Source organism: Camelus dromedarius, chromosome 13 (genome assembly GCF_036321535.1).
Source record: "Camelus dromedarius isolate mCamDro1 chromosome 13, mCamDro1.pat, whole genome shotgun sequence".
NCBI classification, from domain to species: domain Eukaryota; kingdom Metazoa; phylum Chordata; class Mammalia; order Artiodactyla; family Camelidae; genus Camelus; species Camelus dromedarius.
This window is the reverse complement of record NC_087448.1, coordinates 38,193,204-38,215,054: the sequence shown is the minus strand read 5'-3', so window position 1 is coordinate 38,215,054 and position 21,851 is coordinate 38,193,204. Positions and strand designations below refer to the sequence as shown.

Sequence of the window (21,851 nt, the reverse complement as noted above, 5' to 3'; positions counted from 1 at the left end):
CCCCGTATGGTGTGTTCGGGGGCCTCGAGGACAATTAGGGACCCACAGACAGATGTCTGGATGGGTGGTGATCAGGCCCGAGTCTTGGAAGGACAGAGATTCCATTACTGTTTTAACAGTGAAATTGAGGGATTAATTCTGGAAGGTCTAATGCAACTGAGATTAAAATTATTATATGGTTTTTATTGTTAGCAGTAGTGGTTTTTAACCCTTAGACCCAGTCCCCCGTATTTACAATAAATATTTTGTAACCTTTCTTTTCTGGTGCCCGGAAGTGAACGTCATAGAAAATGTAACCTAACTATAAATATGATAAACAAATAGACAGGTAGATGGAAAGATGGGGTACCCAAATTCTTATATTATGGGGTATTTTATATTCTATGCTAATTAGTGACCTCTCAGGACAAAAGGCACATACAAAGGGAGTCACTTCTAATAAACTATTTTTCCAACCCTTACCTAACTGCGAAACAAGTGGCTTCACAATGTTTGAGCACCTCCCAGGTCCCCGGGGAAATCTCCTTGTCAGAGTTACAGTTGCTTATGGTGTCCTGTGCCAAGTGCAAGCAGATGCGGTTCGGAAGCTGCCCGGAGGCTGATACCGGGGATTCCTTCTCCGTCGCAGCTGTGAGGGAGCCTTGTCTTTCCTGACCACAACCACAGAGGCGATTTTGAATCTCTGAAAACTACCATACCAGTGTATATCACAACCCTCACAAGATATGTTGAATAAAGTAGAAAACTTTAAGTGTCTCCTTTAGGATAGAAATAGGGTATAAAATAAACCATGAATTAAAAAATTCTAGTGCCCGAAAAAGTGCTACATTACACTGGCTGCATTATAAGGTTAGACAACTTCATTTCCTCTTTACATACCACATCTTCTAGTTACATTTTATTAATCTTTTTTTCCCTAAAAAAAAAAAAATATCATTTCATGAGTTCTTGCGTCATAGATGACGAGCAGAGAGCAAGTGTAAAACCAGGAATCGTGATGCTGGTTAGTCTAAGACCATCTCCGTCACTGCGCAGATCATCTTTACTCATTTTACTGCACTTTTTAGAATCACCTTCTCACTTGGAAAAACACCTGTGTCAGTTGGATTTGTTAGTAAAACAATTCTTTTTCTTACCTAGAACATCAGTGATGTTTTCAAGATGATAAAAAAAATTTGCCCATGGCATTTAAACAGTTGCTAGTTCTCGTAATTCATGGCTCACTGTCTCGTATTTGTCACAATTGGAGAACTGTGTTTTCTTTCTGCAAATTCTCATTGCTTTGGTGACGCAGGGACACGTGTCCTTACTGGATGGAGTATGATAGTAGTTGTTTGCATTCTCTCCCTAAATCTGGAGTCCTGTGTTATGTTTACTGTTAACTTAAAAAATAGGAATATTGTTAATTACCTAAATATCTAACCTCACACCAGTGATGCATATCAAATTGGTCCAAATAGGAATTCCAATATTAAATGAGACAGTAATTTCACAACCCATTTTTCCAAAAATTTGGATTGATGGTTGAATTATACCAGGGACATTAGCTGTTTTAATTGAATCAATCATTGCTTTCTTCAATAAAATTTTCCATTCCATCTGCTTTTTTGGCTTATTGTTCTTCTGTGTTTCATTTGCTTTCTTTCCCAAAAATATATGATTTTGGCTTTTGTCATTGAAAATCCTTGCTGGTTTTGCTACCTCATGCTGGAGAGGAAGGCTTGTGACTGTTTTATAGTCACTGGTTTCATGGTTGTATGAGTGCTTAATGCCACGTTGCAGGGGTGTGGAGACCTAATGAAGTGTGTACATAAAAGGCTTATTCTACACTGAGTGCAGGGTTAGTGTTCGCAGCCCATGTCATCAGTATCATAATTAATCCATTACAATCATCCTCTATTAATCAGTGTTTTCCTTCTAACGTCTCCAGGAGAGGAAATGTATTAGTCTAAATGCAAATCTTTGCCAAACTTTCAGTCAATTCAAAACCTTTAAAGCTTTGCTGTCAATAGGTCGGTGTGCCTGGTATCCCTTCTTCTGCTCCTATTGACCCAGGACGCGGTCTCTACGGCTGATGATCCATGAGGCACTGGATTCTTGATCCCATGGCTCTGTGTGTTCTGAGACATCTGGGGACTTCAGCACTGTTTTAGGGGCTTTGGCTCCCACCTCTTCATATCATTGCTGAGATGAGATCTGTGGGTTCACCCTCATTCTTGAGAGTACGGTGCATTTTTCCTAGAACCAACACACGCCACCGTGGCAGCACTGCTTTGACCATGTTCTGGGACAGCGTGTGCTTGTCAGTTCTTGAGTTTAAATTTTCTGTTCTAATTTCTAAAATGGGGTATATTGACAGATACACTCCATGTAAACAGAAGCTCTGTGGGGTTTTCAGCAACTTCTAAGAACATAAATATTCCTGAAGCAGCTAATCTTCCTCCCAACAAGTGAGGAGCAAGCCGGCAAGTCCTGGGTGCCTGTGGCGGCCAATCTGTGCAGCCCAGGCTGCTCACCGAGGAACAAGGAGAAAATCTTAAAAACCTACTTCCATGCTGTCTTTCACAGAATCTCAGAAATGAACGTTTTAATATCTAAAGAGGGGTGATTTTGTTAAATAAATTTTTTATTTTTTTCCTTTTTCAGTTTTATTAGGTAGAATTTTTACAGTTCAACTTCACATACACGTATTGCATGTAAATACATGTATAGAGCATACTGCATTTTTTAGTTTACATATATGTACTAATTATTCTTTCTAAGAACAGATTAGAGCTTTAGATTTTTAAAATTACAGTTACCAGAGGAATAAGGACATCTACAAAAGAATAATAAACAGAATATGGTAATCAAATCACAAAGGACAGTCAGATGTACTTACACATATTCAAGAAATCAAAATAATATTTAGTTCATTTGTGGTCTTATTATTATTGCTATTAATTTTAGATTCCCCATAAATGAAGTCATATGGCGTTTTTCTTTCTCTTTCCACCACACTTCACTTAGAATGACAGTCTTCAGGTCCATCCATGTTGCTGCAAATGGCATCTTTTATGTCTGAGTAGTATTCCATTGTATATATGTATCACCTCGTCTTTATCCAGTCATGTGCTGATGGACATTTGTGTTGTTTCCATTTTCCTTGTTCTCTGTCCCTTCTGGTAACAATTACTGATTTTAAATATTTTCCACCTTAAAATCCTTCCTGAAGGAGATGAGGTAACTGGAATCAAAAACAGTTACAGCACAGGGTTGTGTGTGATGGGCCCTGGGGGCTTGGTAGAAAGGTTGGCAGAAAGGATTTCAGATTCTGATCAAATGATTCCTCCTCTTGTAGCCCTGCTGACCGCCTCTCTCACTGCCTGCCCTACAAGTCTGACCAGTCCCTTCTGTGAATCCTACTGTATTGTGCACAAATTTTGTCCAATTGGTGTCATCCAGCAGGGACCTTAAGTGAGGCACCCAAGCTCCTGTGTTGGTTTCTTCCATCAGCGCTTAACTTCCTTGGGAGCCAGGATTGTCTCATTGCCCCAAGGATCCCTAATGCCTAGTGAGATGCCTGATACAGCTGGTACTTAACAAGCACATAAGTCAAATGGAAAAACCTAATCAAAGAAAAGGCCCTCATTTCTCAGACATGCCTACTTGAGTACATAGGGTAAAATGACATGTCTTCTTGGATTTGCTGTCAAATACTTCAACAAAGGACAAATAAAAGGACAAAGGTCTGAATAAAGGAAATATGGAAAAGTTTGTGAATTCCTTAATCTGGGTGATGGGCTTATTTTACTATACTTACTGATGTATACTTAAGTTAGTTTATAATTTTACTGTCATTAGCTGAATAGCAATTTAAATACGTATTAATTTAAATCCTTAGAACTGACCGAACTTACCCCACACAAAATCCTTAATATCCTAGTAGTTTCTCTTACAGAAATCTTTTCCCACAAAGACAGGAAAAAAGGGAAAGGCAGATCCGTGCAGTATTTCCACGTTGTCAAAAGACCAAAGGCCGACACAAATGAAAAGATTGTAAAAAAGATAAAAAGGCTGAAATCAATATCCGGAAATCCTAGCTAAGAATCCTAAATGGCCCAACTTAACTAACCTCAGCACTGCCGCATCAAGAATGGGACAAATAGCACCTAGTGGATTTTTTTTTAATAAATAAATAATGATCCAGTTCCTACCACAGGCAATTATGTTAAGAGTGAGTATAAGTTCTAACACCAAATACTGTACAAATCATAATTATTACTTGATTCAAACTGCTTCTTCTATAAAATTTGAATCTTTTTATTCTTAAGACAGATTTGTGGCATATGACCTAGTGATAAAATTTTCAACTGGCTTGTATTAAAAAAGTTCACCATAGTGAGAGTTTATTACATCAACTATTCATTTTTGGGAAACCCATGTGCCTTGTCACTCTCTTTCATAAGATTTCCTGTGGAAAATTCAATCCTTCAATCAGGAAAAGGCTGAGCAATATATCTCATGGAAAACCTTCATAAACTGCAACACAAGAAAATGAAAATGACAGTGAGCAGCCCGTGAAGCCGGCAGACACACACAGCGCACGGCTGTGTTCCCGCCTCGACTTTCTGTAACCAGCAGGGAAATTGTGCATTCCAAGAAATAGACATAAACACTTTTTAGGACCTGAGCACACAATTTCCCTTTCAGGGTTTAGTGGGCTTCCATTTAATTCTATGAGAAATGTTTAAAACAACAGAACAACAGCTGAGATAGGGTTTAAAGTAACTTTTATGTCTTAGTGAAAATAAAGCCAACTGATAATTATCATTTTTACTTTATTTGATCTCACTCTCTTACTTTACCTCCCCAAACTCCTCCACAAAATGATGGTGAACATACCCTCCTGGGTCAGAAGGCTAAGTAGAAAGTACCAATCACATGGAAGTGTGCTTTGTTGTTTTATTTTTCAAAACAAACAAGTTTCATTCATGTGATTTAATAATTAATATCAGAAACAAAGTCTACTCAATAAATGGTAGCCAAAACATGTCGTCATAGCTGCTCATCAGGTTTAGCCCCACGTTACACACTTTTACATGGACATGTGCAATGTGCTGTCATGGGAAACGGTGAGTGGGGACAGGGCCTCTGCTCTCACAGGGCACATAGCCTGGTGGGGGAGGCTGTGTTCAATCATTGCCCCTTTTTTTAATGTACTTACAAATTATGGGAAATGCTATTTAAAAAGAACAAAATGAGTCAATGAAAGTGAAAAATACCAGGACAATATTTAGGCTGAAGGAAAACAGGGAACCTCTTTGAAGAGCTGACACTCCACTGAGACCCAAAGGACAACTCTGGTGCTGCAGGTGAAGGGCAGGGACACACTGATAAAGGACTGATATCCAGAATATACCAAAATTTCTTTAAACTCAACAAGAAGGATGAATAACCTGATTAAAAAATGAGCAAAATGCCTGAACACAGACCTCATCAAAGAAGAAATCTAGATGCCAAAGAAGTCTATGGAAACATGCTCCACAGCATCTGTCATCAAGGGGATGCAGACTGAAACAGCGAGGTACCACTGCACACCTGTCAGAACTGCCAAACCGCAGAACACTGACAGCACCGAATGCTGGTGAGGATGTGGAGCATCAGGAATTCTCATGCATTGTTGTTGGGAATGTAAAATGGCCCAGATACTTTGGAAGACGGTCTGGCAATTTTTTACAAAACTAGACATACTCCTACCATATGATCCGGCAACTGTGCTCCTTGGTGTTTACTCGACGAAATGGAAACTTGTGTCCACACACAAATCTGCATACAGATGTTAATAGCAGCTTTATTCATAATCACCAGAACTCAGAAGCAACTAAGCTGTACTTCAGTGGGTGAATGGATAAATAAACTGTGGTCCAGCCAGAGAATGGACCATTATTTGGTGCTAAAATGAAATGAGTTATCAAGGCATGGAAAGACATGGAGGAACCTTAAATGCATATTACTAAGTGAAAGAAGCCAATCTGGGAAGGTTGTGCAACTGTCTGATTCCAACTGTATGGTGTTCTGGGAAAGGCAAAACCACAGAGACTAAAAGATCAGTGGCTGTCAGAGGCTAGACGGGAAGGAGCAATGAATGAGGTGCAGCACGGAGCATTTTTAGGGTCACTAAGACAGACTACTCTGTATGATGTTGTGACGGTGGATACATGTCATTGTACATCTGTCCAAACCCACAGAGTGCACACCACCAAATGTAAATCCTAGTGTCAAATCTGGGCTCTGGGTGATGATGACGTGTCAGTGCAGGTTCACCCATTGTCGCAAATGTACGCTCTGGTGCAGGCGTCAATAGTGAGGAGGCTGTGGGGACAAACTGCTGTTCATACACCCAATCCAGCCCCAGCCACCGCTGTTAATAAAGCTCTGTGGGTGTGTGGATTGTCCGGCTGCTCTGGCGTCTGAACAGCAGAGCTGAGCAGCTGCACCAGAGATCAGGAGTTTTGCAGACCCTGAAATATTGACTCCCAAGCCCTTGACAGAAAAAGTCTGCTGAGCCATGTTCTAAACGAATCACAATTCACCCTGATGAGACAGGACAGCAGGGCCCAAACCAGGCATGGTTAATGGGACTGAAGCGATGTTTTAGTTCCAACACCTTTGCTGAAGTCCTGCAGAATCAGCGACAGACTGTAGCCAGGAAGCGTCTGCAGAAGGAGTCGGTAGCAGCTCTTCCCGCCAGGCTCCGGGATGCCGGGGGCCGCGCGCTGCACGGGGTCCACCCGCTTGAAGAAGGCGGATTTGCAGTGGCAGCCCATCAACTCATAGAGCTCGAAGAGGATGCTGCACTGCTGAATTCTCTCCTCGGAACGCTGAAGCACAGGGAGAAAAGAAACACGCATCTGAACGAAACATGTAAGTGATAAAAGACCCGTAAAATATTTTCCCTTAAAACAGAGACCCAATGACACAGGAAGGAAGAGGAAGGCTGACTTAGTGCACTGATGGGACCGGATGCAGAAATGCAGGGAAGCAGCACTGTGCAGACGCTCCAGACCCCCTCTGGGCCCCACCTTTCCGCGTTCCGCCTGTCCTTTTACTAGAAAGGCCCGTATTCCCTGAAATAAAGGAATCTGCTACCTAAACATGGGACACAGAGAAGGGAAAGAGGAAAAGGAAGGGAAAGTAAAGGAACAACAGTTCATCTAGACCCTAGGGTTTGGGCGGGACTTTCACCAAACACACATCTTCTTAAAGCACAGAGCACACAGTGAGAGGCTGACAGTGTAACTGCGACCTCTGCTCCTTAAACACCAGCTACCTGCCAGCACACGCTGCGCCCCTTACTGAATCATTACAATCATTTCAGAAACTATTACTACCCCGGCTCACAGGCAAGGAAATCTGAAACTCGGGGAGGAATTATTATCATCCTGGACAAAGTCCCACAGCCCAGAAGTGTCAGAGCCTCCGGCAGACCCTGGACTAAAATGCTCCTCATCACCACGGGCCCTGAGCCTCAGGATGAGGCCACGTCAGGACTGCACGGGCCCAGAGTGAGTCTGTGTGACTGGGAATGCTCCCACTCGAAGTGTCAGGCCAAGACCCTCAGGAACATATATAATGAAACCAAATCCCCAAACTCATTTCCAAACCACTGCCCTGTCTGGGAGGACTGCTCGGCACATCTGGCTTATCACCTGTGCACAGGCTGTGCAAGGGGCCCAGACAGTGACGTGACATCCCAGTGGAAGTGGCTCGGAGACCGCTTCATCACAGGACAGACTCTCCCGGCTTCCAACGTTAACTCTCCATTCCATTTCCAATGGAAAGTAAGTTTAGACTTGTTTTCCTCTCCAGAAACAAAGAGAGTGGTAAAATCAGCGGGAAACTCAAGACTGAGGAAGAGTCTCCTGGCCATTTGGAAGGATAGGCCAGGGAGGGAACAGAGACAGGTATCAGAAAGACCCGTGTTCCAGTCCAAAGTCTGCATGTCACTAGCTTTGACAGTTTCCTTTTTAATACAGGTGAAAAAATCTAATTATGATTGTTGGGAAAACTAAATGAAATAACGTATGCCACTAGCATAGGTGTAAAATCCTCCATAAGTGTCCCAGAAATGGACGTGATCGTGGTTAGAAACTGTCTGCCAAGTCTTGGGTGCTAAGCTCACATCAGCCAGCCAGAGATGTGCCAGAGAATGCCTCACCATCCAGCAGCCTTCTCCAACATGGAAACTCACAGTGTCCGAAGAACAGGCAGTGGTAGATGCTTTGGGGCACTCTGGAGCTAGCACTCCAGTAATGACTTTAAAAAGCTGGGGAGAATTTAGGGGACCATACAGTTCAAATACAGAAAACTCATTCCATGTCTACAAATATTCATCTCTAGCCATGATGATTCAGAGAGGAAATACATATTCAAACGTACATCATTTTCCCACATAAGTGCATCAAAACAATTTGGAAAGAATGTAACTTTCTTCTCTAGATCACACAGCGGGGATTACAAGGTTTGTTCTGACAGCACTACTTGTAAATCATCTGCAAATGTAACTAGGTCCACTATCAGTCATCATCATTCTAAGGGAAGGATGGAAAAGAACAAAGCCAAGCTAATACTCTCCAGTCTTTTGTTTGGTTACGATGTCACAGAGGAGACGGACAGCTCAATAAGGAACCACTCTGCCGTGATCACGGAGCCAGGGAGCGGGATGGGCGGCAAGATGTATGACGCAGCCTCAGCTGCGCCCGCGCTTCTAGGCAGGTACTCAAATTCACCTCAACAAGGTGTCAAACGCTTGTGCCCACGTCCTCATCACCTGACATGTATTAACGAGAAATGGAAACCTATAAATGGCCAATACCCTCGGTGGGCACACCGTCCAAAGAGCAAAGTCACAGTTTGACAACTGGCCATCCGGTTCCCTGGGATTCATTCTTGGATAACCTTAAAAACCACTCCTCTGTCCTCAAGAAGTGCTGCCTACTTGTCCTATCTTTGGCTCAGGGATACAGCACGTTCACGTGGACTTTAATGTCTGCATAGATTTGACTGTCTTTCTCCAGGTTCGCTTGTCCATTCTGAAGAGGCCTGAGTTAAGTCCAAATTCCATAAGATCAATTCCCTCCAGTGACAACTCAACGAGCCTGCAATTACAAACCAACTGAACAGGACTGTCCTCAGCTAAAAATGTCACGCACCCTTCACTGCTTTCTTAATCTCCTGTCCTGGCTAATTGCAACAGACTAACACTACCCTCCATCAAGTTCCCTAACTATGTCAAATAGAAAGTAAGGTCCATAAAAGAGGAGACAACTCCATAGTCACCTCTGAATTCCTAGCAAATAGTAATGTCAATAAATAGAACTATGATTATGGCTTCTTTCCTTTAAAGCCTTTCTGGTTATTTAAATGAGACAAGGAAGGGAGGTGTTTGGGTCCAGTATCTTGATCCAGAAGACTCTGGAAGCCTTTTTCGGAATGGCTGTCCACTGATTCATTCAAAACACGACTTCTCTTTCTGGGAGGAGCTGTGATTTTCTGCCAGGAGTTTGTTGTCACTCTCATGCCAGAACAGCTTTAAACTATATCCTTACTTTGGATATGTTATTTTTCCCCGCTTCCAAAAATTTGACTTTCCTTACTTCCTTGCCTTGAGGAATGCTTTTTTTTTTTCTTTCTAATTCACCCTTTTATAAAGCAGGATTCTCAGGATGTGCTTGGCCTCACTTAAGAACAGCCATCCAACTCCCAGTGTGAGAGGCCTCGGGCTCACCTCCTGCCCTCCTGCCAGGGCAACTGAAACTCAGTTCAGGAGCCAACCGGCCCCCCAGGGCTTCTAAGGCTCACGTATCTCCCAGAATCCCTGCTTTCTGGTTTGTCTTGGCTTCTGAGGATTTCCCCTCACTTTCTTGACAATTAGCTGTGCAGCTTGAAAGATGAGGAAGGAAGTTCTTATTTCTTAATTAGTATTTTAAGGAACTTATGTAATGAAGGTTTTCACGAATTTCTAGAACCCTCCATTGCCGAGACAGAAAACACAATAGATACTTTCTAAATTTAGCTATCATGTGCATTTTTTCTTGGCTTTTGTTTTCTTAACTGCTAACAGACATTTTTTAATTAAAAAATAAAATAAGGCCCCAAATAGGATAGAACATTGAAGGGGCAAACAAAATTAAAGGTCAAAGACAGAAAAATGATAAGTACTCTGCAAAGTTAATAGAATACATACACTATGGAACAGATCAGCAATTCTCAGTAATAGCTAATTGAAACCTGACCATGAGGTAAAACGTCTCTCCTGTCAGGAGATGGCCAACAGAAAATAGGATTAAATCAACAAACTAAAATTCTAAGTCTGGCGAGGTAGAGAAGTCTACAAGCTAAATGTGTTTTCTTCTGGAAAAGAGGGAGACTCACCAGCTCCTTTCTGTGGAGCCTGAGCCCAGGTGAGGATAAAGTGAGCTCTATAAGTACCCAATTAGCAAAGTGACTGATGAATAAAGAGACGTGAGGTTTAATGACAGAGATGATACTACTATTCACTTGTCCTGTAAAGTATGTCTTCACGTTCAGTGATCAATACCTCAGTGTCCTCAGGGATTGAGATTATAGGAAAATACACAGCCCGGGCCCAGACCTCCTCTGTGATTGTGACATTGCACTTAGATGTCTCAAGGGCACCTCCAACTCCACCTGCAAAGAGCTGACTTCAAGGTGCTCCTCCCATAGCCGTCCTGCCCAGGGACCCTGGTTGGAGGCAATGTCTCCCTCCCTCTCCCAGCTCAGGCCCATCACTCACAGATGTGACTGGACCCCACCTTCAGGGCCCAATTTCCTCAATCAACGAGTCCCACCACCCACACCTGACCTACCAGGTACTCACTGGCACTCCCTCAGCACTGACCCTGTGCTGGGGACCACGCTGCACACTGCGCACACGTTATCTCACTGGATCTCCACAGCAGTCCTGGGTAGTCGGTACTTCACTGCTTCAATTGATTAGATAAATTGTTTAATTCCTTGAGTGCGTCATCCAAAGTGACACGGCTACTGATCCACAAACCTGGGACTGAAAATCACTTGAAAATTGAACACTGCTATACCTCGCAGCCACCCTACTCTGACTCATCACATCACCTCCTGCCGAGCCTTCTAAATGTTTCTAAGTATTCTACAAAAGTGATCTACGAGAGCACCCCACTCCCCTACTTAAAATCTGTCAATGACGGTCCACTTCCCTTAGGAGAAAGCCCCACCGGGCCTGAGCACAGCCCAACGGCCCGGCATCCTCATTCCCTGCGCGGCCGCGCGGCCTCACCCACCACGCAGCTCTACACGTGCCGTGTCCAGGACAAGGATGCTGACTCCGTACAACCCGTGGCTCGTCTCAGTCAAACAATGATCACCCTCTTCAGTGGTCACCCTCTTCAATGCTGACTCAGAAAAATATTTTCTCAGGATGAATCAATATCTTTTTCCTTACAACTTCCCATCATTGATAATGAGCTCCCCCCAAAAGAGAGAAGACGTATTCCTCAGTCTCCTTATCTGTAAAGTGCGAATAACAAGGAAATATGAGAGGTTTTAAGTGAAATAATATTCATGTGAGGCTGAAGGACAATTCCCAACATACAGTAAGCACTCAATATGTGCTTACTTAATATTAATAAAATAGATTCCATTCCAGCAACCTTAAATCAATGCTTTATGTCTTTGTCCAAAAGACTACCGACAAACTGTTGGGTGAACCGCTTTGAGCAGATCAGCCCAGGCCTACTGGGATAGGTAAGTCTTGACTCCAGTTACAGCTGCAGCCAACCAGCACTACGGGGCAGGGGCAGTTTGCTCAAACTCTTACATGTTGCTTGAGCATTCAGTTGTAGTTATTGAATAAAGACAGGTATTATATAGTCAAAGCTCCTGAAACATAAATCTTCAAAGATTGATGCAAATTAGATTTCAAGAACAACATTCTCACTAGATATTATTTGAAAATTATAGTCTTAGCTCCTCCACACATCAAAAGGTCATGTTCTTAATGTACCTGACTATATACACTGAAAGGATTGTTTAAAAGAAATTAAGATGAAGCCATCCTGAATAAGCTCTCAGTATAACCTGCACAAAGCCCCACCCAAAGTTCTTATTTCTCCCTACCACATAGGTGTTCAGGTAGCTTAACCTGGGTCTTGGTTTCTTATAACAAGGGGGTGGGAATAATTGTGGATAGATTTATGTAGCAAATATAAACCTAGGGTATTTGCTGTGTAGGAATCCTAGAAATAAATAAATTGATATATAGTCCCACCCTTAGGAAGCTCAGCCTTTCCATTTACAACAGCATTAAAAATAAAATGAGAGCTACATTTAACAAAATTTTACAAGATTTGTACATTGAACATTTTGAAGTATCACCAAAAAATTTTAAAACATCTACATATATGGAAGACATCCCATATTCATGGAATGGCAGACAATATTGTTAAAAATGTTAAGACTACCCAAAGTGATCTACAAATTTAATGGAATCCCTAACAAAATTCCAGCTGACTTCTTTGGAAAAATTGAAAAACTGATGCCAAAATTCATATGGAAGTGCAAGGGACCCAGGTCAGCCAAAACAATCTTGAAAAAGAAGAGCAAAGTTGGAGGACTCACTCAAAGGTTACTACAAATCTATAGTACTCAAGTCATTATGGTACTGGCATAAGTTTGGATGAATAAATCTATGAGACACAATAAAAAATCCAGGGCGGAAACTTACATTTACAGTCAGTTTTCCACAAATGTGCCAACAACAACACTCCATTGAAAGAATAGTCTATTCAACAAATGGTTCAGAGACATCTGGGTATCTGCAGGCAAAAGAATGAACCTGGAATCTGGACCCCCGTATTTTATATAACAAATAAATATTAATTCAAAATGGATCACAGAAAGAAATGTAAAAACTAAATGTATAAACTTTCTAAAAGAAGACATAGTATAAATCTTTGTGGTCCTAGGATAGGCTATGGCTTCCTAGATATAATACCAAGAGCACAATTGATAAAAAAAAAATAAAGATAAAATAGACTTCATCAAAATTAAAACTATTTGTTACAAAGGACATCATCAGGAAAGTGAAATGAAAGGGTAAGGGGGTAGCTCAAGTGATAGAGTGCATGCTTGGCAAAAAAAAAAAAAAAAAAAAAAAGAATAAATCTAATTACCTCCCCTATACAGAAATTGTTCTAAAGTTTAAAAAAAGTAAAATGAAACAACAATCTGCAGGATAGGAGAAAAATTGTGCAAAGTATATATCTAATAAGAGACTAGTATCCAGGATATAAAACAAATACTTACAACTGACCAATACAAAGAAAATCGACCCAATTTTTAAATTTGCCAAAGATTTAAATAGATACACAATTGGCCAATAAGCATATGAAAAGATGCTCAGCATCACTAGCGAAATCAAAATCAAAATGAGATCTCATTTTACACTCACTAGGATGGTTATACTCAAAACATGGACAATAACAAGTGTCGGTCAGGAGGCAGAGAAATAGGAACCCACAATACGCAGCCGTTGGAAAGGGGCAATGGTGCAGCTTCTTTGGAGAAGTCTGGTGTTTCCTCAAAAGTTTAGAGATATATGGCTCAGCAATTCCACTCCTATATATAGAGTCATCCCTCAGAATCCTCGGGGGGTTGGTTTCAGGAATCCCCCACCCTGGATACCATAATCCAAGGATGTTCGAGTGCCTTTACAATCAGCCATCTGGATCCATGAAGTGGAAACTACAGATATGGCGGGCCAACTGTACAGCCAACAGAATGAAAACATATTCTCACAAAAGCTTGCACATCGATATTCATAGCAGTATTACTCAGAGTAGCCAAAAGTTACAAACAATATCCATCCATCAATGAATGGATAAACAAAATTACCAAGAATAGGCCCACAAACTTTTGGTCATTGAATCTTTGACAAAGGAGGTGAGAACATACAATGGAGTAAAGACAGCCTCTTCAGCAAATGGTGTAGGGAAAATTGGACAGCTGCATGTAAATCAATGAATTTAGACTACTCCCTCACAGCATACACAAAAATGAATTCAAAATGGCTTAAAGACTGAAACATGTAGACAAGACACTATAAACCTCTTAGAAGAAAACATAGGCAAAACATCTGACATACATCTCAACAATGTTTTCCTAGAACAGTCTACTGAAGCAATAGAAATACAAGCAAATATATACAAGTGGGATCTAATTAAACTTACAAGCTTTTTCACAGCAAAGGAAACAAAAAGACAACCTATGGAATGGGAGAAAATAGTTGCAATAAATGAAACTGACAAGGGCTTAATTCCCAGAATATGTAAACAGCTTTTACAATTTATAAGAAAGAAAAACAAACAATTCAATTCAAAAATGGGCAGAAGTCCTAAAGAAACATTTCTCCAATGAAGACATACAAATGGCCAATAGTCACATGAAAAAATGCTCAATATCATTATCAGAGAAATGCAAATCAAAACTGCAATCAAATATCACCTCTCACCAGTCAGAATAGCCATCATTCAAAAGTTCACAGACAATAAATGCTGGAGAGGCTGCGGAGAATTGGGAACCCTCCTACACTGTGGTGGGAATGCAGTTTGGTGGAGCCATTGTGGAAAACTGTATAGAGGTTCCTCAAAAGACAAAAAATTTACCTCCCATATGACCCAGCAATCCCACTCCTGGGCATATATCCAGAAGGATCCGTAATTCAAAAAGACACCTACACCCCAATTTACACAGCAGCACTATTTACAATAGCAAGACATAGAAACAACCTAAATGTCCACTGACAGATGACTGGATAAAGAGGTTGTAGTATATTTGTACAATAGACTACTATTCACCCATAAAAAAGTAATAAAATAATGCCATTTGCAGCAACATGAATGGACCTGGAGAATGTCATTCTAAATGAAGTAAGCCAGAAAGAGAAAGAAAAATACCATATGAGATCGCTCACATGTGGAATCTAAAAACAAAAACAAAAACAAAAACAAAAAAACAAACAAAAAGATAAACTTATCTACAGAACAGAAACAGACACAGAGACATAGAAACCAAACTATGGTTACCAGAGGGGAGAGGTTGTGGGAAGGAATAAATTGGGAGTTCAAGATTTGCAGATACTGAGTATGTATAGAATAAACAGCAAGTTTATACTCTATAGCACAGGAGAATATATTTAATATCTTATAGTAACTTATGTTTAAAAAGAATATGAAAATGAATACAGGTATGTTCCTATTTAACTGAAGTGTTGTGCTGTACACAAGAAACTGACACAACATTATAAACTGACTAGACTTCAATGAAAATATTTTTAAATAGACCAAAAATGAAAAAAAAGAAAAAGGATATTATCAAACAAAAAGAATAAAGTACTGATTCAGGCTACAATATGGATGAACCTTGAAACTTTATGCTAAAATAAGCCGGACACAGAAGGCCAAATAGTGCCCTTTAAGGTGAACTGTATCTCAGTGTTTATTGTACTACTCCTGTATATTTTCCAGAGGTTTGAAGTCTATCAATATCAAAATAAAATGTATTATTCATTAAAAACATAAAATGATTCCTCACAGGAGGGCTTTAATTATTAAATGCAGAAATGCATGTAAAGCTCCTGGAACAACACTTTGCACGTCCGCACACAGTCACTGCTGTTACTGCCACTCAGAGGGTGGTGCCAGCGCTGATGAGGGCTGCCTCCAGTCGCTCCCCTGCAGACAGGAGTGAGGGCCTGGGCTCTAACAGGCAGGGTGAACGTGAACCTGGGTCAGACACAGCCATGTCCCAGACTCTGCGTTACCCAACTTTCTAATACAAACTGCAACATGTAATGTAAACACGCTAGAGGGATGTATCTTACAACACAGGGAATACAGCCAATGTTTTACAGTAACTATAAATGGAGCATCTATTGTGCACCTGAAACTTATATCATATTTTAAATCAGCTATATCTTTACAAAAAATTAAAAAATAATTTAAAAATGTTATCACTTCAATATTCATTTCGGTTTTTAAGTAACTAATAAACAGCTTAGAATGTATAAAAGCATTTAAGTGTGCTGTTTGTTTACATTTTTATTTACTTTCAGCCTCCTGCTAAAAGAGAAATTAAACAATTTTTTTAAACACAGCTTAACAACCATAACAACAAAAAGGCAAAACTGAGAGTGAAGAGAAAATGGAGATTCAATACTTAAATGAAACCAGGGGGAGGTAAAGTCATAAAAATGGATTCCATGAAGTCAGGGCAAGTGTTAAAGGCCGACTAGAAATTCAGCTGTAAGATTCTTGGCAGCTAAAGCAAAAAGAAAAAGATGATGGGGCGGGTGGTATAGCGTGTGCTTAGGGTGCACGGGGTCCTGGGTTCAAGCCCCAGGGCCTCCACTAACAGATAAATACACCTAATTACCTTCTCCCCCAAAAGGCCCCAAAGAAAAGAAAAAGAGAAATTTCTTTCCAAAAAAAACCCTGATATTAAATTTGGATTAAATACTTAAAAAAAAAAAAGAAAAATAGAAAAGATGAGTGACACTGTGAAGGAAAAGCCCAGATGGGCTAACAAGCTAAGTCACAAATCTAAGTGTGATAAGTGTCGGTTTACTGATCTAAGTTTTGCTGGGCTAACTCGTAAATCTGAAGTTTGGTGTCAGTTTACTGGGCTAATAACCTAACTCGTAAATCCAAGGTCAACAATTGTCACTAATGTGATCTTTTCCAAATTGATAAGTTTCAGTGTACTGATTCCTTGCTTTTTGTTGTTTGAGCCTTATTGGCTAATAGCCCCATACTTGTAATTAACCCTATGAGACCTCATGTGCAGGTCTTGGAGGTGCTCAGAGCTTCGGAACAGAAGCCCCACTGAGCCCGCCGGCGTAATAAATCTCAGTGCTTTTTTCTTGGCTGGCCTGTTGTTTCCGTAACAACACAAGCGATAATTCTCGTGAGATAAAGCTGCGATGGCTGCTGGCAGGTCCCCATGTCTCACGTGGGAAAATCTGAAACATCCTTCTCACCACTCAGAGTCATCATAAGCCCACCCCACACCTCCCGCTGTTAAATGCAGGAGCACAGGCAGGGCTCTGCCTTTGCTCTCTCTGTGTCATCACAGTGAGACAGGATGGAAGGGGGCAGAGCACAGCCATTCAAGGAAGGCCACAGCAATTAACATCAAAATGGTGAAGGATTCAAACCCCAGTAGGCCTTGAGGCTCAGTATGAAGAGATTTAACTTCTAGCAGATCTTGAGCTTCATTTTACACCCATTGTAATAGTAACGTGGTGAATAACATGCCCCCAGGCACCATGGCAGTCCCAAGGTTAGCCACTAAAGGTCAAAGGGTGGGAAATGGCAAACTCCCTGGGAATCCCAGCCCCTTGCCCTAAGGCTGGTCCTTCTACTTATTAGCATATGAAACCACCAAGCCCAAGGAAACTAGTGGTCACCACCTCGCGGTCACCACTCTTTCTCCCTCTTCGGAGAAGGCCCACACTCTGTCTGTGGAGTGTGTACCTACTTTTAATCTGAGCATCAAACCCCCACACTTCGTGACGTTTCTCTTACCTTTCAATGTATCTCTCTGAATAAATCTACCTTTACTCAACACTGGCTTTCTCTTGAATTCATTACTGCAAGAAGCCAAGGAACAAAATCTGGTGGGGCACATCCCAGGGGCTCAACCAAAGCCTGGGACACAGCCCTTCTCATGCCCCACGTTTTTTATCTTGTATCAACAGGACTGGGTTGCGAAGGGAGCTCTGAGTCCCCAGCTAAGGGACAGAAGCAGACCCCAGGGCTCGAATTGGCGGGCAGCCTCTCCCCCAGCAGGGGCCTGGGGTCTGCCCGGTTCTCTGTGTTTCTCTGTTGTGCTGACTCCCCAGCCAGACAGCGTTTTCCCTAGGCCTGTCCCCACAAAACCCTTCTCTCCAAAATACAAGCACATCATGTCACAATCCTCTTGTTCAACCAGGAAATGTTCAGCCCACTATTTCCCTCCCCATTAAGGTGCCTAACAGCCCTCCCTCCCATCCCACCACTTCTTTGTGAGAACTCTGCACTCTCTACACACCATCCTGAACGCAGGTGCCTTGCTGGCTGGGACAGAGATGTTTCAGTCTCACACAGCCTGCGTCCTTTCATTTTCCCCTTGGTACCTTAAAAAAGCCTTTCCTGAGTCTCCCATCCCTCTGATTCTGAACTTCACAAAGTGCTGAGGTTGCAGTCACTATGTGCATACCTCCCAGGTTTTGACTAGGTTTCCTTCACAAGATCTTCATTAATGAGTTGCATCAAGAAGTTTAAAGAGGCTATTCTTACATCTGAGTGGAAGAGCCTGCAAAAAATTTAAATGGCTTTGAAGAGAGAGTTAACCTGGGACAGAGAGGTCGCAGGTCCTAATCAATAGTGTCATGAGGCAAAATGTTCTTCAAAGGCTCAGAGTGGCTTCTGAACGTGGAGTCGGCAAGGAGGAGGTGCCAGGCAGTGAGTGGGGTGTGTGACACAGGGTACGATCTCCCAGCTGGGGAAGAATTGGGTTTTTTCCGTTTTCCAAAGAATTTCTTACTACCTTTTTCTATTATTGTCACATACAATTTCCTACGAATTAAGAATATCAATGTCAGTCATTTGGGCCCCTTGGGAGAAGCTACAAGATGCCATTCACAGGGCTGGGATATGACAGCCACACCAGTCTAGGTTGAAAGACCAGTGGGGGTATTTCCAAGGTAATCACCTGCATGCAGCAAACTCCCCAGCTTCAATGACCTCATCTCAAAGGTGGGGCCAATAAAACTACCAAGCAAAGTGCGTGATGATTATGGCCGACAACTGTTTACTAGGTAAGTGCCCGTGACAGTTGCTGCTTAATGGGGAATTAGTATGGTCAACGAAGCCCAGTCTACCTGGTCACACGCGCCCTGCCTTCCTGCCTTCGTGCAGCAGCAGAGCTTGTTTAGCTGAGATGAACGCCCTCAGAGCAGCACTGACGGGAAAGCTCACAGCTCTGCACAGCGAGGTGTGTTCCTCTCCTTCTCAGAGCTGATCAGAGTTTGCTGTCGTCTGTTTTTATGTTTATCCCTTTTGTAACTGCCTCTCCTCCGGAGTTTTTGCTCAAGCAGCGCAGGGCCAGGTGTGTCTTGCGGCCTGCCCAATATTCTGGGCTGGGAAACAGCCGACCCCACATCTGGGTCTGGTGCTGAGAGGGCAGAAAGCCCAGGGGCCCATGCTGAACCGAGGCCCCTGCACCCAAAATTATGGTCTGACTTTGGGCAAATTACACAGTCTTCTTTACCCTGAGATTCCTCATCTGTCCATGAAAATAACTGCCCATGGCACACAGAGTTACAAGGATTAAAGGAAATCACCAAATTCACAACCTAGCCAAGGGGCTACCAGTGCATCCTCAACAGACAAATGCTGCCTTTAGGGCTCTGACACACGCCAAGCTTGGCGGCAGCACACAGTGAACACTGCTAAGTGCCAGTGTGTTAAGTGCTTCATGTGTGCTATAATACTCTTTAGAACTTACAACAATCCCTGGAAGAAACGAATATTATCATGCCCATTTCACAAATTCACCAACAGGTTAAGAGAGGTTACATTCTAGACCTAGGCCCTATGGTGAGGAAGTGGCGATTTAAACCAGAATCTGGGCCCAGGCCTTGACTCCATCTCTCTCCCATACACCTGACCACTTGCCTATGAAGTCCACCTGTCCAATACACGTTTGCAGCCGGCCAGCTCTTAAATGCAATGTGTGCCACCGTTTGTCAATGTTGGTTAATTACCATAAACTGTTCTCAGAAACCACTACAGTAAAGAAAGGTGGACTTAAGGAATTCTGCATTGCATTCTCCTGTAATGTGCAGAAACCCTTCCCTACACCACCAAATCCAAATGTATGCTTCCTCCATGTTTATGTTTGCACACGGCTTATTAAAGTAGAAGGTACCTGCAGTAATTCCATCTCGGTTGCTTTCCAAGGTTGCAGATTATCCATAATCAGTCCGTGAACGAAAATACAATGTGAATGAAAATACTGCAACCATGTCAGTAAACAAAGAATGCTGAAACCAAGTCATTAGCGGCTGCCGCCACCCCCCAGCGAGGACAGGCCTGCTGCCCAGCTGCTGCAGCAACTCACAATGGTGCCCTCTGAGCAGACTCAGAATAAGAAAGGACAGGATACTGGCCCTAGATAGCTAGGTGCTTGTCTAAAGAATGAATTCAGTGAGTCCAAAATGTTTGCTTCCTCCCATACATAGAAAAGCACTATATTCTTGAACTTGAGATACCTGGCTTTCTTTAGATAACAAACAATCTTTTATTGTTCCAACTACCTGGTCTTTGTTGTAAAGCTCCTATATATCCTAGCTCCTCCTCAACCTCTTGCGAGCAGTCCCTCAGAGAGATCTGAGAGGCTGTCATCCCGGCTGGAGTCCTCCCGCCAAATAAAACATAACTCTTAACTTTTAGGCTGCACATGTATTTCAGTCAACAGTTTTGTACACCATGAAGGGACCCAAGCAGACTTCTCTCCACCTGAACTCTCTGAGTAACTGGAGCCTTGGTACCAGCAGTGGCACTTTGTGCCCATCCGCCTCCTCAGGGAGTCCAGATGAATTTGGGTGAGTCTCTCCTGGTTCTCGGATCTCACATATTGGTTGATAATCCTGAGTTTTATTTGGCGGTGTATCCAGGTACGTGGCCCTCCAGTTGAAAGAAACTGGGGTGAATTATACACCCAGTGGAGACATACTGGGTGGGGCCTGGTCAAAAGATAACGGGAAATACCCACCTTGAGGAGACGTCCGAAGTGGGGCTGGTGGAAACATATCAGGAAAATACTCACCCAGTGGAGACGTCCCGAGTGGGTCCAAGTTGAAAGACACTGGGTTCAAGACTGAGTGGTTAGGTAAGAGGCTGGTCTAATGTTTTCCTCAATTTGGTTACATCCATTGAATTTTTTAGGATAAAAGTAAAACTCTTATGAGGAACCTTTGAACTCCAAAAATGGGACCCTTCTCCTGGCTGGTAACAGCTTTCTCGGGTGACAGAGAATCTTGCAGGAGTGGTAGAGGCAAAGACTTCATGCCATAGAGTTGTCCCTGCAGGAAATCTTACTAGCAAATTTATTCTGAGAACCTGACCTTACAATGGGGAATAGAACTTTCAAAAAAAAAAAAAAAAAAAAACAGAAAAGAAAAGAAAAAGAAATGACAGATCGCCAGCCTCCAACTATTACCCCAGCCAGATTTATGTACGTACAAAACTTACAACATTAGTTGGGAATTAGAAAAAAAAAACTCACTCTGAAAGTAACTAACCAGGCCTGATAAAAACATTTTTTGGAATTCTGAACTTATAAAAACAAAATCTTCGTTAGGGGGAACTTGGATTTCTCTTCCTGTGTCCTTGAAATGTAAACGTTTTATCTTTCTCTGGGTGTTTTAAGTTTGTGTATGTATGTATATATATGTTTACTTTCTTTTTAAAGGAAACCTTGGACTCTGCCATACAAAAGGTACAAGTATTGTGTACATATGGTGGCCACGCAAATAAATTGGATTCTAAGCAATTCTTTGATTGTACCAATTTTCAGATATTTTGCCATCTTAAACTTTGTTGCATCAGCCTGGACCACAAAGGCCTTTAGCTTTTGGATTGTAAACCTTTGAATTTTATTTAGGCAACACCCCCACTCTCATGTGGAGGAGGCTCTTCATCTTACTGGTTTAAAATCACTATATATATATAATAAATCATATAATATATATAATTATAAATTGATGGCCA

General features: G+C 41.9%; 1 long non-coding RNA gene across 1 annotated transcript in view; it reads right to left on the bottom strand.

Moving 5' to 3' along the window:
- Positions 1–2,593: 2,593 nt before the first annotated feature.
- The window catches only part of LOC116151473 (uncharacterized), a 119,209-nt gene continuing 99,951 nt past the window's right edge, over positions 2,594–21,851 (bottom strand). Inside the window, exon 4 of the long non-coding RNA XR_010383598.1 lies at positions 2,594–6,863. This is a non-coding gene — a long non-coding RNA (uncharacterized LOC116151473). The remainder of the gene's footprint in view (positions 6,864–21,851) is intronic.